At 41.5% G+C, this 17,466-nt stretch overlaps 1 long non-coding RNA gene across 1 annotated transcript; it reads right to left on the minus strand.

Moving 5' to 3' along the window:
- Nucleotides 1-1,152: 1,152 nt before the first annotated feature.
- On the minus strand, nucleotides 1,153-2,452 carry LOC148316070 (uncharacterized). Its single transcript, XR_015840394.1, has 3 exons — nucleotides 2,161-2,452; nucleotides 1,729-1,782; nucleotides 1,153-1,639 (listed from the first exon to the last, which is right to left on the minus strand). It is a non-coding gene; the product is annotated as an uncharacterized LOC148316070 (long non-coding RNA).
- Nucleotides 2,453-17,466: the final 15,014 nt, after the last annotated feature.

The raw sequence follows: 17,466 nt of genomic DNA on the forward strand, positions 1-17,466 counted from the left end.
CCATGCGCAAATCCATGTATATTAGGTTAATTGGAGACTCTAAATTCTCTACTCATCAAATGACATTCGTGACCCTGATGGATAGATAAAATAGATTATTAATCTGCCATGGGAAGTCCAAGGTGTCTGGTAGAAAGAAATGCATTCATACACTCATTACACAGTCAACCAAGCAAAGACACAAAGCCTAGGGCAGGGGCGGGCAAACTTTTTGATTGGAGGACCACAATGGGTTCTAAAATATGACAGAGGGGCCGGACCAGGAGCAGATGGATGGAGTGTTTTGGAAACCTCACCTCATCTGAGAAAAAAAATACATTTAATTTTAAATGAAAGTGAATAAAAGCATTCCAACAATAATATTTGTCTTTGAAAACCACAGTGTTTAGAAAATAAAACATTAACAAGGTTTATTCATTAAATTTTTTTCAAGTTCGGCGGCCCGGATTAAAACTTAACGGGCCGCATGTGGCCCCCGGGCCGTAGTTTGCCCTCGCCTGGCCTAGGGCATAAACACATACATGTAATATCCAATCCGCTTATTCTCACAAGGATAGCGTGCTGGAGCCTACCCAGCTGTCAACGGACAGTAGGCGGGGCACACCCTGAAGTGGTTGCCAGCCAATCGCAGGGCACGCAAAGACGAACAACCATCTGCGCTCAAACTCACTCACAAATGCAACCTCCACACAGGAAAGCTGGGTCCCGGGATCGAACCCTGCACCTTGGGACTGCGAGCCGGATGTCCTAACCAGTCTTAACTCATTAAATACCAGCCATTTTCACTGGAGCAACCCGCTCAATCCCAGCGTTTTCCTGGGTTTTGACTAATATTGCAAGGCCCACAGAATATAGTATTCTAATGCTATATAGACATGGAGCACACCCGAAGAAAGATGAGACTCTCTTCTTTCAACAGAAAAAAAATGTTTGTTCCTATCTTTTTCCATTCTTGAGCAATCGGCATTTGAAAATAGCTAAATTTCATGAAAACTCCAATCCCTGGGGAAAAAACTGAGAAAATGAGATTTGTAAACTGATGCATTTTGACCATAATTTGAATTTTGACACTATTATTTATGGCTTTTATGACACCTCTAACATCTAAATAATGCATGCCTTCTATAAAATAACAAAAAAAAGCACAAAAAATGTTTTTGATAAAATAAATTTATTTGCACATAACACTAAACGACTGAACTGTTGAACTATGTACAAAAATGAAATACATCAGTGTCATACATACTTTTTTTTTTGTGTGATATAAAATAAAACAGTTGCCTTGATGCAAGGGCACACAACATAGTTCACACCACATTCTTGTTTCACTCCGTTTGCCTTTGCGCAAACAGACCCGACACTTTCGTTGTGGTCTGGCTTTGCTGGTCCGTGGAAAATAGGCGAGCTTGTGTTTGTCCACTGGGGTTTGTGTGAAAATAATTGTCTGGGAAGTGATTGCTGGCATCCGCGATGTGCTGCAGAAGCTCATCCGTGAGAAACAGCTGCAGGAAATCAGCTGGCTCCTCAGACTCCAAATGGGCAGCGGCATTCAGTGGTCCAGGGGTTGCTGTAAAGTCGATTTTCCTCGGTTGCCATCCAGTGTGACGCCATCCGGAACCACTGCTTCCTGATGCACAACCTGTAAATTACAGAAATATAAACAATTGGAAATATATATTTATTGCTGCATTTTATTGCTGGCGTGTGAAGTTTCATATTATAATTTACCTTTCTTTACACCAACAAGACGAGGAGGAACTTTCTTGCCGCGGGATGCACAATCTGTGAATTTTAGAAAGTATGCATGATTACCACACCATTCAGTATTGTTGTTTCCTCGTCGGGGAGGAGATGCGCTCGCGCGTAACTGCACATTTACGCGACATTTTCTGCCCGCAAGATGCATGATATGTACAATAAAAGCATGAGGGCTAAAACCACATGTTCAATGGTAACTTGCGAGCGTTTACTTCCTCGTCGGCGAGGACTTACGCTCGCGTGTAATTGTGCAATAGAGGCGGCCGGACGAGGAAGTCAGCGAGCAAGCTCGCGTCTAACTGCACATTTACGCGACATTTTCTGCCCGCAAGATGCATGCTATGTACAATAAAAGCATGAGGGGTAAAACCACATGTTCAATGGTAACTTGCGAGCGCTTACCTTCTCGTTCGGGGGGATCTGGTGAGGACTCTCAGCTGCTTTGGCTATTGTCCGAAGGCAGGCGATGCAGGCCGCAAGGCACGCGCACCCTCTTTAGACGCCGTTTTGTTGTGACGACGACGAAGCGTCATCCTCTCAACCAAAGCGTCTCCATCGCCTTGATGCTTTTAGGAAGATTTTTTTTTACAAAAAAGCATTCCTCGATCGTCATTTGCTTGGAGGATTTCATTGCTAACGCTACTAATGCGACTGCTGCTAGTGCTGCCGATGCTGCTGCTACCCACGCTGCTCTCCACACTTATAAGTCTACCCCAGGATCCCGCCCCCCCATTTGTACCTCTGGCGCAGATTCAAGGCGGATCTTTTGCACCTCTGCCCCCTGCTGGGTGATTTTTACATGATTCACAATGCGGACAAGGCTGATTCTCAGTCAGAGGTTGCATCAGACCCTTATGTACACTATGACGTAAAAAAGACAGGAAACGTACTTATACGTCTTTGGTAGAGGGCGCCATTGCATTAAAAGACGTCTTTGTACGTCTAAGGGAGTAAATGAGTTGAACAAAGTACAGGGTCCTTCACCTGACTACAGATGATCTTCTGGGGACTTTATTTGGTTTTAATCACTTTTGGGGTCTGTATCTATGCACACTCCCTGGTTTTGCTACCTTCCCGGGTACCACATACACACTGCTTAGTTTCTCTGCCTTCGTGGGTACCACATACATATTGCTTGGTTTCTCTGCCTTCCTGGGTACGACATACACACTGCCTGGTTTTGCTACCTTCCTGGGTACCAGTCACACAAACGTCAGACGACTCAGCACATACCGACTGTCTCAGCACTACACACTTTCACTCCAAGGCAGTGCTGTGAACCAACTTACTGACAAGAGGTAGTATTTAGAATTTTAAAAAGTGCTTGAAAGGTTTTGTTCATGTAAAACCAACAGATTATGACATTATTATTATTATTTAAAATCAGTATTAAACAGCATCAGCATAGGTTAAAGATATTATACAGACTATATACGATAAAAAAATACTAAACCACCCTTGCTTTTCCGTCATTTCTTGTATAAGTTAACACACAGATGTATAACATTTGTTTATACAAATATAACGATTAAAAAGTAGCTGATTAGAGTTTTAATTTTGTATTCATTAATTTGTAATAAAAATGGACATATTTTGGTTAATAAAATTAACAAGAAATAAAAGTAAAGGGTGTTCTAATACTTTTTTCAAGATTGTCCTAACATACATTTAATGTTTACAGTATATGTCTTCGGAAGAAGGGCAGCATTAGATTTTTTTTTTGTTCTCTCTCTTTGACTTCTGAATTTGAATTTCTGTCACAGATGTGCTTGAATTCTATTTTGGATGATTTGTGTTAAACTGCACAAATATTTGAAGAGCCATAGAATTCAAGAATCACACCAGTGCTGCTACTCCTCCGAACGGGTGAACGCCCTTGATTAACAACCTGCGTTGAGGTGGCTTTTGAGATTCGTGGTGTGGGAGAAAAATCTCTGAAGGCATTCTTAGACTTCAAGAGAGGGGCCACAATTTTCAAAGATTCACTTCCGTCTGAATCAGAGGCCTCACTTGTATCCGGAATATATTCATCTCCACTGTCATCTGAGTTGGAGTAATAATGCTTATCCATTCCAAAGTCAGCCTGTTTTTTTAATCTAAAAAACAACAACAACAATGAAATATAAAGGATAGAAGGCAGGAGACCAATAAAATATATGCAATTTGCTTGTAAGATTCCCTGAAATCTATATGGGTTGTTTACCTGTATACTTTTGGTCCTCCTGAGCCTTGGGATAGTAATATGGTCTGGGTCTGAGGCACAAAGTTCAGGGGCAGGATTTGACAATGATTCGTCAGAATCTGTGTCGTTATTCCAAGGAAGATTCAGCCCATATTTTTTGTCCAAGGGAGGAGACTGGGTTGCATCAGAGTCCAAGAGAAAATTGAGAACCCATTAAATACTTAATCCCCAGAGGAATCTGCACAGAAAAAAGTCTTAATTCTATTTGAAAAAAAAAAAAAAACTAAAATATTGATGAATGATATTATGACAAAATAATGTAATAACAAAATTAGAATGATTTTAGGAAATTATTTGCAAAACCAAAACATTGTGGTACGATAATAATGCATATAATTATTCTACGCAGCTATATTTAACAAAAACACTTAATTGACCGTAACAAAAAGCTCCCGGGAGGAAAACTACATTAAATGTTTTTTTAACAGGGCAGTGAAAATATTGGAAAATAAAAAAAATAATGAATAAAATAATATGAAAAAAGAATTCAATGTGTATCGATGGACCCATATGAAATACTTATATCGCTATGTACTTATCAGCCATATCGCCCAGCCCAATATGTAACTGCAACTTCAAAACCTCGGGCCATAACAGGATTGTAACATGGGATGCATATCTTCATTCCTAAATTTGTAGATCCCGAGGAGGCTGCTCAATGGTCCTGGTAATGTAAACCTCAACCAATTCGTTCACAGCCAATGTTCTCCATCCTTGTTAAGAAGTTTTGAAATGATTTAATAGATATACTATTGCAAACCATACCAGAATTTTATACATTTTAAACTTTTGATCACAATTTTACCTATTTTCTAAAAATCTGAAGAATCCACATGCCAAATCACCTGCTGTGGACACATAGGTTCTGTTCTGACAGATAATTCAGTTACAGGTTGTGTACTTAAAGCCAATAAGAGGGCAATGCAGCAGTCGACAGCCTGACGAAAGCTTAAGTCTCCCAATGAGAGAACTGTAGTGGCTGGTAGGTTCTTAGATTGTAACATAGTAAAGACATACACTACGCATAACTGTATATCATATGATGATGAGGGAAAATATTATTAGCTACGATTTATGTCCAGATATATTAGAAAACTTGTCCAACCAGCACAGGTCTATCTAACTGTAATTTTAACATCTCAAGACACGACAGGATGACCACATGATACGCATACCTCCTTTTCAGAGTCTGTCAAACCTTGAGAAGGCTGCTTCGATGTTCTGGTGGCATCAACCTCAGCCGATTCAGTCATTGTCGGTTGTCCTCCATCCTAATGAACAAGTTGAATATTAATTTAATGAATTAAAAAAAAGAAAATGGATCAGAATTTTACACATTTTAAAGAACAAGTTCACGAATGAAACAAAACCAATTACTTTAGCGCATGACAATTAATCTTCAGTAGAGATATGTTGTGACTGATATTTCAGTCACAGGTTGTCTTTTGAACGCCACCAGGGCCGCAATGGAGCACAGGACAGCCAAAAGTCTTCTTGTCGGACAGCTGTAGTGGCTGGTAGGTTCTAAGATTATAACATAGTAAAGGCACATACAACTCCTAACTGTATTTCATATGATAATGAAGGAAAAGATGATTAGCTATGATTTATGTCAACAATAAAAATGGCTCTACGGGGTCCCCACGAACGCAAACCTGACAGTTGGGTGTCAGATGGCCAACATACCTGACTCGCAATTCAACTCAACTGGACCCCACAACACAAGAAAAAGCTGAGTGAGCCTCAAACCAGACATACACATTCACTGACAAATATCCTGTGACACCAGATATATTAGAAGTCTTGTCTAATCAGCACACGTCTATCTAACTGCAATTTTAACATCTCGAGACACGACAGGATGAGCACACGATACGCATACCTCCATTTCTGAGTCTGTAAAGCCTGGAGGAGGCTGCTTCGATGTTTTAGTAGCATCATAAATTTATTGAATTAATTATATTTGAGGTTGGATTAGATTTTTACACATTTTAAGCCTTAGCCACCCAAAACAAAACATAAGCTCATGAATGAAATAAAACTAATTAATTTCGCCCATGCCAATTAATCTTCTGTAGACACGTGTTGTGACCAGTGTTGTTTTTGGCAGGCATTTTAGATTTTGTCCAAGTCATTTGGACAAAGTGCTGATTTGTTTACATCACATTTAGTCATCCCAATTCGTTATAGTTTTAGTCCAGTTTTAGTCAACGAAAACTAAAAAAAGGGTTTTAGTCCAGTTTTAATCGACGGAAACGCAAAAAAAGTTTTACCCTAGTTTTCGTCAATTTATTCACAAAGGTTTTAGTCCAAGCGGCACGGTGGCCCAACTGGTTAGCATGATGGCCTCACAATATTGAGGTCGTAGGTACGATTCTGGCTCCGGCCTTCCTGCGTGGGTTTCCTCTGGGTAATCCGGTTTCCTCCCATATTCTTAAAACATGCATGGCAAGTTGCTTGGACACTCTAATTGCCCCGAGGCATGAGTGTGAGCGTGGATGGTTGTTCGTCTATGCATGTCCTGCGATTGGCTGGACACCAATTCAGGGTGTACCTCGCCTACTGCCGAAGACAGCTGGGATAGGCTCCAACACCCCCCGCGACCCTAGTGAGGAGAAGCGGTACAGATAACGGATGGATGGATGGATGGATGGGTTTAAGTCCATTTGAGTTAAAACAAGGCATTCAAGGTTTCCACCCAATAACAAAGACTTTTGGATGGACTACTAAGGATTCTTCATCACAAACAGAAAAAAGTGGCAACAGTGGAATCAATACTCACTGCTCCAAAATAAGCAGAGAAGCAAAACATTTTGTTGGGCAACTGTTGTGGCTTTATTTCACTAAAAGCAACATAAAATAATTTATGAACCACATGCTAACAATTTTGTCTAGTCAACGAAAAAAATTCATGTACATCACGTCATGTTTTCGTCATAAAAGAACCTCGTATAGCTTGTCATCGTCATTAAAAAAGGGGCGTTAACGAAGTATTTTCGTCATAGTCATCAGTGACGAAAACAACACTGGTTGTGACTGATATTTCAGTCCCAGGTTGTCTCCTGAACACCACCAATTGGGCAAGGGCGCGCAGGAAAGCCTGGGGTCTTCTATTTTTACAGTATAGAAAGGCTAAATATCAAATTGAAACAGTGTTTTATATCATGAATATACAGGGTTGGTGCTGGTTCTGGTAGGGAAACCACAACATAAAGATGTCCTTAATTAGTCCCACAATGGGGATATTTGCAATATGGCATATGATGGCCTAACAGGGCCACCGCCCAGAAAGGAGTAACGCAGAACTTTGTAATACTGTCACTCCCTGACCAGTTCGTTGTTCCTGCAGAGCCAAACTTTGACTCAGACCCACAAATTTGAATTACAGATAGTGGACAATGGAGAACTCCCCCAGTCAGTCAGCATGTTCAACTTCCATAGAAACCTCACATACATTTATTAGATTGCCAAACTAATTGGAAACTACATCACCAGAACACCACAAGTGGGCTCTGTTATTGTACTTAAAGATGCATCTTACAAACCTGTGTTCTCCAAGGCCAGCTGGTCCATAGTCTTAAGTTATTTCTTCGCCAACATCAATGTCTCGGAGCGCAAACAGACAGAGGTGTGGTCTGTCCTCTGTTGTCATCTTCTTCATTTTACAGTTGGGGTGCATGTGGTCATCATTAACCAGTCTTCCCAGACTGCCATCTTCTTGAGCTGCATCAACACTTAAAATAGATTAAAAAAAAAAAAAAACAATTATTCAATCAATGTCAGAAATTAATCTTTGAGACAATCTTGTGTACACAAAACATAAAAATAGGAAATCCACAATTTTTAAATCTAAATCAAATCATACAAGAAATTTCTATTGGAATCAGACCCTATTAACAGCTTGTCTTTGAGACTTCATGATCTATATTTTCATTTGTACAGATTCAACGCATGAATAAAAGTAATTATACATTTTTGCTTAGAGAATGATTTTTCCCCTAACACTTATGGGATGAGTATGTGTTTATTTTTTTAAATAAAAACAAAAATAAGATAACATCTCAATCTTTGCCTCACCTCCAAGTTTTTTCTTGCCGGCGGAAGTCAAACAAAAAGACAGTGCCTCTTCCATCCATCTTCCTGCGTTGAGATTCATCAGAATCTATCAATTTTCCTCTGTACTCCATAATAAAGAATAAAGTCGTCTTTCCTGAAAGGGGCCTTGGTAAATACTCCTCGACCTAGTTAACAGGGAAATCAAGTTAGCTTCGTCATATTTTTAAGCACACAAATAAGGAGTCATCATATTCATTTGTGCCACTATACTAATGTAGGGTGGTTTGAAACATTGCTTCTTGTGAGGGATAGAGCAGAGCCCTTCTTTATGATTTTAAAGGAACAGACCAGCCAAAATTCATTTTCCAGCATTGCATTAGCCAGTATGTATTAGGACTGAAAGTACAAATGTCAATTGCACCTGGTTACGTAAAAAAAAAAACTTTAAGATTATTTAGTTTCAAAACAATGACATACACTGTACACAGTCATATTGGATCGCGTCACGTGATCTCTGTGACGTATTACGTGCTTTACACTAGACTATCAATATCGGACTTGTTCACCGGTCTATTGTGGTATAAAAATGCCGGAGGGCGTCATCAAGTACAGCCTTAATTTAGATAGAACTCCTACCATCAGGTTTCACACTCACTGAAATAACTTGAAACTGACAAAAGTGGCAAAAGAAAAGGTCAAGACACTCTTAATGTAAAATAACCACTTAAAAAACGATGTCAGCTTGGTTATCAGAAAACAATAATATATCTGAGCAAAAGCGTTAACATCATACCTTTAAATTAGTTTATATACTTCGCTTCTAACTCTGCAGTCTTGTCCAGACCCTTGACTGCATGTTCAATAGTATCCTGCTTTGGGGACTTCCTGCATCTCAGGGAAGGCATTGTTTATTCTATAAAGAAAAAAGACAGTATTGTGTTGAGAATTATTAATACTATGGGCTAAATGGAGTTTTAACAATATTAGTGTAAGAAAAATACATTATAAATTAAAAAAATATCAATTCCTCCATCCCAATTAACGATTTCAACCATAATAGTTTATATTGAAGTTTAAACAACAGACACAGACAGATTTATGCAGTGTGACTACAAAAATCTTACCAAAATTGCATTCACAGTAACCTTTGCTTTAAGAATCATGTAATTAACCAGTGAACATCGTGTCTTACACAAAAATTAATGACAGAAATTATCATGGTACTTGCATTCTGTGGTTCTATAACAAAAGTGCAAGCTGTTAGCTCCGCAAAGCTAACGCAACAAGCTAGCGTCCCTCGTGCTCACATTCAATGCAAACCTGACCACCGGATGACAATACGCGTCGGTTTAGTTCTTTAAATGAGTAAAAGCACCATGACGTTTTATAATTATTCAATGCTTAACTGGAGCTCGTCAATTATGTCGATGTAGGAGTACATGTTTGCTAGGCCAGTGTTGTAGGCCCACATCCATGGTGCTACTTTGTATAGTGTTTTCCACACAACTATCTCTAACTATGAACAAATGCACTCGACGCATGTTTTGAAAAAAACCCAACGAAAAACACTTACCTCTCCGTTTCAACAGCAGTTCGAACTTCGAAGTGGTGATATTCTCCAGCGTTAAGCACCTGCTCGAACTGCGAATAGGTCAAATTCAACAGCGTCTTTTTTCTGTCTTAATAAGGACGCGATGAGAGGAGGAGCGCTTGCCTTTTCGTCAGCACGCCCCGCGCGGGTGGTGCTGCTTTATCACTCTCTATCTGTGCCCGCCCGCCGGCACGTCGATAGAAAAATAATATTCCTTCAAACATTACTTTCATCTTCTTAACGTTTTGTAGTGAATTTAACAGGTTCACCACTTTTTTCAAATACACCAATGGAAAACAGGTCTTAATTGAGGAAACATACAAAGAGCGTCTCACAAACACCTTATGATGAGCAATGTAATTTGATCACGTTTTTTGTCACTGCCTGGACGTTGGGTTCACTGGCCTGGTGGCAGTGGCTTGTAGACACTGTCACTGAGTGGGAACGGATCTCAAGGTGGGTCAAACTAACCCAAGCAGTGGATCGGTCCGTTTTTTAAATTTATTAATTTTTTTATTTTATGTATGTATTTATTATTTAATACAAGGGCTTCGGCTCACTACCAGTGGGCGGGACCAAAGAATTTGGGTTTCCTTTGAGCTAGGAGGCAGTCAAAGGCAGTCCAATCCCCGGCAACATAAAGCGCCTAGCTCTGGGGACATGGAATGTCATTTCTCTGGTAGGGAATGAACCCAAGCTGGTGTGTGACTAGACCAGTGGTTCTCAATTATTTCCTGTCATGCCCCCCCTACCAAGAAGAAAACAATTCGCACCCCCCCACCACAATTTTCTTTTACATTTCGTACTAATGTACATGTTCTTTGCATATTTATGTTAGATTGTCAATAAAATATCTTACCTTAACAAAGCTAAATTGATAAAAATAAAATATCATTTTGAGAACGACTATTGTGAGGATCTCGAAACTCAGTACTCTGTGGTGCTAATATTGATGAGATGATAAATATGTTGAAGCCACAGAACAAAAAGATTAGATATTGTTTGGAAATTAATGACGTACATAAAGGAATATCAGCCTTGATTGGAGTACATTACTGCATTTAAATTTTTAATAAAAATGAAACAATTATTGATGTTATGACCACTATGAAGAATTTAAAAAACAATATATAGGGATAATTATAGTTTTCATTTTGTTATGTGTAGTCTGTTCATGTTGCATTATTTTTATGACAAAGACGATGGTTAATCGTAGGTTTGTTGCCCAAATGTACCATTACAACCTGATTAATGTTGAGAATGACGAACTCAAACTGGACACTGAAACGTAAAAACACATGGACTTCTTGCCCCTGTCCTCACACGTGCACACACACACACACCATACACGAAGATCCGGGAGGTAAGGACGGCTGTCCTACAGGATGCGGATGGAAGAACAACTGCAGCGGAACAATGCCAGGGATGTCTGGAGGGGCCTGAAGACCATCTCAGGCCACGGACAAGCAGGTAAGACCCAGAAGGGGGGGGGGCTTCAGTGGGCAAATGAGTTGAACCTATTTTTCAATAGGTTTGATCAAATGTCTGACCCCGCTCAGGCTTCCCTGATGCAGCCCCCACCCACCCCTCCTGCCACTGCGAACAAGACCCTCTCTCCCCCTCTCTCGCCCCTCTCTCTCTCCACAGGCTCCAGTTCCCAGCCTCATCAGACAACCACCACTTCCTCCTGCTCAGCCTTGTTCCTCACAACATCTCAGGTGAAGAACCAGCTGAGGAAGATGAAGGCGAGGAAGGCGGCAGGCCCAGATGGGATCAGCTCCCAGCTCCTCAAATCCTGCGCAGACCAGCTGTGTGGAATCGTCCAGCACATGTTCAACCTGAGCTTGAAGCTGGGCAGAGTCCCCCAGCTGTGGAAAACATCCTGCCTGGTTCCGGTTCCAAAGACACCCCATCCGAAGGAGCTCAACAACTTCAGACCAGTGGCGCTGACGTCTCATCTGATGAAGACCCTGGAGAGACTGGTCCTCGTCCATCTGCGCCCCCTGGTCAGCTCCTCAATGGACCCACTCCAATTTGCATACCAGCCTGGCATCAGTGTGGATGATGCCATCATCTACCTGCTCCACACTTCACTCTTCCACCTGGAGAAGGCGGGGGGCACGGTGAGGATCATGTTCTTTGATTTCTCAAGTGCTTTCAACACCATCCAGCCCGCCTTATTGGGAGACAAGCTGGAGCAGGCGGGAGTGGCCCACCACCTCATCACATGGATTCACAACTACCTCACAAACCGGCCACAGTACGTGAGAACACAGGACTGTGTGTCTGACGTGCTCCTCTGCAGCACGGGAGCGCCGCAGGGAACTGTGCTGGCTCCCTTCCTGTTCACCCTCTACACCTCGGACTACAAATACAATTCCACAACCTGTCACCTGCAGAAGTTCTCTGATGACTCTGCGATTGTCGGCCTCATCACTGACGATGACGATCGGGAGTACAGAGGGGTTACGCAGGGGTTCGTGGACTGGTGTCAGCAGAACCGCCTCCAAATCAACGCTGGGAAATCCAAAGAGCTGGTGGTGGATTTCCGCAAGCGTCGGCACTCTCCACCTGCACCAGTGAATATCCAGGGAACAGACGTTGAGAGGGTCTCAACTTACAAGTACCTGGGTGTTCATCTGAACAATAAACTGGACTGGAGCGACAACACAGACGCTCTCTATAGGAAGGGTCAGAGCAGACTCTTCCTACTCAGGCGGCTGAGGTCCTTTGGCGTTCGGGGAACACTCCTCAGGAACTTCTATGACTCGGTGGTTTCATCAGTCATCTTCTATGGAGTGGTCTCCTGGGCAGGAGGCATCTCGGGCCGAGACAAAAAGAGACTGGACAAACTGGTGAGGAGGGCCAGCTCTGTCCTGGGCTGCTCCCTGGACTCTGTGGACTCAGTGGGGGGCAGAAGGATGACGGCAAAACTGTCATCAATGCTGGACAAACCAGCCCACCCATTCAATGACACTCTGAGAACACTTTACAGCTCCTTCAGTGACAGACTTTTACACCCTCGCTGTACCAAAGAGAGATTTCGCCGCTCCTTCCTGCCAACTGCTGTCAGACTTTTTAACAAGAACATTGGGTCAGGCCTACAAACGGGAGGGCATAAGTGCAATTGTGCAGTCCTAGGATGCAATATTAACTACTACTGTACTTTCAGCCAAGGGTGTACTTAAATATTGACCAATGATGTATTTTGTTTACCATTACAGTATTCTTATTACAATACTTCTATCACTGTAGTATTTCTACCACTGCAGGATGTTCACTATTACAGTACTTTTATCATTGCAGTACTTTTATCATTGCAGTATTTTTCTATCATTGCGGTACTTTTACTATTACAGTACTTTTACCATTGCAGTACTTTTACCATTGCAGTACTTTCATCATTGCAGTATTTTTCTATCGTTGCAGTACTTTTACTATTACAGTACTTTTACCATTGCAGTATTTTCTATCATGCAGTACTTTTCTATCATTTCAGTACTCTTACCATTACAGTACTTTTATCATTGCAATATTTTTATGATTGCAGTATTTTCAATCATTCAGTAGTTTTTATCATTACAGCGTTTCCCCCTCCGTATAATGGACAAACATTAGGAGTGTTTCCTAACACTTATATACGTTTATACTGTGTATATTTGCATGCTTTTTCTGAATGTCTGCTGCTAATGTTATACATTAACGGCTACATTACGCCGCCGACTCTGTGTGATCTATATCTTTGCTGCTGTAACACCTCAAATTTCCCCATTGTGGGACTAATAAAGGACATCTTATCTTATCTTATCTCTCCTACAACGAGGCAAGGGCCTCCACCAAGTCACCCCAGGGACAAGTTTTATTCCCTGATGGTCATCAAATTATGAGGATCTCATTCTACGCCGGAAGGGAGGAGGGGAATTTTTCCCTAATGTGAGGTTTTCGCTCCTCCACTGATGATCACACTGTTGTATGATTTCATTATGATGATCTGTCTTAAAGCCGTAAGGACATGATTTTTAAATCCACAACAGGGGGGAAATGTAAGATGGGCTGAGGATAGGTAATCAGTTTGTGTATTCATAATCATGTTTTTATACACTCATTAATGTTGAACACACACAGAGACACTTACTTGTTATTTTAACACACACACACACAGACACCGTATCCTGAAGATGTGTTTAGTTAAACTGACCTTGGGTTATGATTTTCTGCCTGCTGGAGTCCCTGGTGATTAGTTATTGATGCTTTAGTTAAACTGACCTTTATACCGTGAGTTATTGATGTTTTCTGTCTCTTGGTGATTAGTTGTTGATGCTTTTCTGTCTTCTGGTGATTAGTTATTGATGAGTTAGTTTCAATAAAAAGGCAGAACGGAGGGTGAGAGTCAGAGGGTGTGCGGGATTGAACTGGCAAGACGGCTGTTTCACCTCCTGGCTCCCTCTCCCATTCTGAATGGCACAAAACGAAAACTTTAGTAAGTTATTTCAGTCTAAAAAAGGCGTCAGGGCATTTTTAAACCGGACAGTAAGTCGCCACTGTCTTGGTTCCTTTTTGTGCCTTGACCCATACCGGAATTATTGAAAGGATGCAGTCCTATTTACAGGCCCCAGTGACACCCCAGGTTTCTGTTGTTTGTACGAGGGCGCTTAATAGGTACTGCTATTCACAATCGTCTTAGGCTGTTTCTTTGCAGAAGTTTATGGACAATGTGTAGTGCTGTAGGATGCAGTCTAGAGCATTCTTGACATTGAAGCTTTTGTTTCCAGCAACTGCTAATGCGACCGTGCATCAAACATGCAAAACACAGACCCTTGCTCCTCAAGAAGTCAATCTTATCCTTGTGATGCTTTCTCCTAAATTCCTTACCAATTGTGAGACTGTGTTGCTCTCCATTACAATTAGCACATGGTTTGGCAATAGCATCCACTGAAACAGGTTCTGCCTTTGGCGTGGTGGTTTTGTTGTTTTCCATCTTGGCGGGCACAATGACTGTTGTGAAGACTTTCTTTGATTTTGTTGTTTCTGTGTGTTGTGATTTTGTTTTCTGTTTTATAGAAATCTTTCGTGCTTGTCAACAAAGTCAACAAAATCCTTAAACTTCACTCTTCTATTTGTTCTTTCTTGGAGATTGCAGGCAAATTTTCTCCAAGATTCTATAAGTCTGTATGGAAGTTTGTTTGCCAATGCCTTTATATTAGCCATGTTGTCCAAGTCCTCCATGTAATTAACATCTGCCATTATGTTCGAACAGCCCATAAGGAATAATGTGAAAGACTGAAGTGCAACACCATCTTCAGACTTGATTGTTGGCCAATCCATGGCTTCCTTTAAATATGCTTCTGCTATCATGAAGTCATCACCATAAAACTCCTTCAAGATTTGTTTTGCTTTGGTATATCCTGTCAGAGGTTCCATATGGATGCAGCTCTTCACCAACTCATGTGGTTGTTCACTAGTATACTGCAGCTAAAATTGAAGATGATCACGGTTATCACTTGTACGGCCTTCAATCCCATGTTCAATGGCACCTATACAGGTTTTATAATGCAGAGGGTCGCCTGTAAAACGTAGGAATGGAAAGTTCGGGAAGAAGCGATGCTTTTTGACTCTTTGCTAAGTATTCTGCGACACTGGCTTGCTGTGAGATTGCGTGGCAAAGGCCATCAAGCACATGTCCCTGTTGTTCTCTACTTTCTGTCTGATGTGGAAATCTAGCCATTGGAATAGTCGAAGTGGGAGCATTTCAGGTCAACACTGCTTGTTGCTCTGATAGGCTGTGATGGTAATTGAATGTTTTTCCTTGTTTAAATTGTAACACACTCATCAGGAATGTGGATACCATCCTCCTGGGTATTTTCATATCTTCTCAAGACATCCAATTTAGCATCAGACTCAGGGAGTGCCGTTTGCATTGCATGCATTTCCTTCTTTGCTTTAATTGCAGCTTCTTCTTGCTCAAGTGCCAACCTTTGTTGTAAATCAGCAGCCTTTGCCTTTAAACATGCTCGTTCCATTTGAGCCTTTAATTTAATTGAAGACGTTGACAGAAGTGAGCTTCTGTCTGTTAGATTCTTTACTTCTACTTCTATGGGTGTAGTTAGTTGATGCAGATCTACTATCAGCAGGTGATATTTGTTTATTGCATCCTTCCTCTGCACGTTTCAAAACGTCCTTCTTCCATTGCTCACATTTCCATTAATTACATTTTTTGGATCAAACCAGTTATTTTGGTCATCGGCAAAATCCTCTTCAGTCTTTAAATTTTGCAGACCGGAATTGAGGTCCACAAATTCTTGCTCCATGCCGCTAAAGCAAACACGAAGCTCAGTTTTTTACAGCGTCAATATTTGCATCATCCTCCATCAATTGTTCAATTTGACGTTGCATGGAGGTCAATTGAGCAAATTTGCAGCTGCGTGCCTGCATCCGTTTAGGCTTGTGATCTTCTACAGCTTTTCTCCGTCATTTTTAATGTCCGCTTTCCACTGTCTTGTTCCTCCATGTCAATCCACAATGAAGCAAACAAAAACGTCAAACTGACTGTAGCGTCTCAATTTGTAGGTCAGCCGAATGACGATCAAAGTTTTAAGCAGTTTACTCACGCACCTGTTACGTGCGCGTCCTTGTTAACTCGCGATGCTTGTCAAGTATGGACGCATGCTAACAGCTAGCAGCTCATTGTCCCGACTGGAAAGTTGCTCCTTAGCTGTGATGTGCCTAGGGTTACACTATCTATCATTAACAAACACAGCCAGCCCTCCTCTTTCCTCTTCCCGCTTTCCAGTGTCCTGTCCGCAAGTAGTATTTGGAAGCCGTCAAATTCCACAACGGTGTCCGGCGTTAGCTCTGTTAGCCATGAATCCGTGAACATCAGCAAGCTAGCTCATTGGAAGTTCCTCTCGTGCCGCGTTAGCGCTGTTAGCTCGTCCATTTTCTTGGGAAGGTATCTAACATTTCCCATAAAAACGGACGGGAGGACGGGGTGGTCACGCCTCCTCTGGCGTTTCGCCCCCGCGCGACATCCCCCGTCTCTTCCTCCTCAACTCGCGGGGGATATCGGGTCTCGCTCCGGGAGTCGGCACGGGGTTAGCATGAAGTGCTAACAGCTGATGTCTTGTGTAAACGATTGATCCGTAGCTCCCAGTGACATCTCCGGACACGATCACGCAAAAAACAGCCCTCAGCAGCAATAAAACCACCGCAATTTGGATGTCCATTGCTGCGATGAGGTAAAATAAATAAAACTGGGTAAAGGGAAAAACACGCGAAAAAGGCTCAAATAGTGAGCCGTGCTGCTCTAGCAGGTAGCCACTCGCGTGGCGACGGAACCGGAAAAACAAATGTGGTCCCATCAAAATCTGATTGGATATTTAAAAATAAAAGCGTGAAAATTTGCTTATTTGTCTGTCGTCACCAATGATTAAAAAAATTAAAATCATTACAAAATCCTCAAGCTATCGTGATACCAGACGAGTTCTGCGGGACACCAGACCACCCCAGTTGTCCACAAAAAGTGGTCACTTCAAAATTTGATGTGGCATTTCAAAATAAAAAAATCACCAGAAATATGCACTGTGATCAACACTGATTTAAAAGAAAAATCTTTCAAAAATATCCTCAAACTATCGTGATACCAAACCAGGACTGGGGATACTAGACCACACCAGCTGTCCACCAAAAGTGGTCACATCAAAATGTGATGTGGCACTTCAAAATAAAAGTAGCCTGAAATTCGCTTATTTCATCACCACTGAGTTAAAAAAAAACATAGCTCGAGCTTTCGTGATACCAGACCAGTTTTGTGGGACACGAG

The sequence above is a fragment of the Idiotropiscis lumnitzeri genome, unplaced genomic scaffold (genome assembly GCF_059441095.1).
Source record: "Idiotropiscis lumnitzeri isolate Australia: NSW breed Sydney's pygmy pipehorse unplaced genomic scaffold, RoL_Ilum_1.0 HiC_scaffold_23, whole genome shotgun sequence".
NCBI classification, from domain to species: Eukaryota; Metazoa; Chordata; class Actinopteri; order Syngnathiformes; family Syngnathidae; genus Idiotropiscis; species Idiotropiscis lumnitzeri.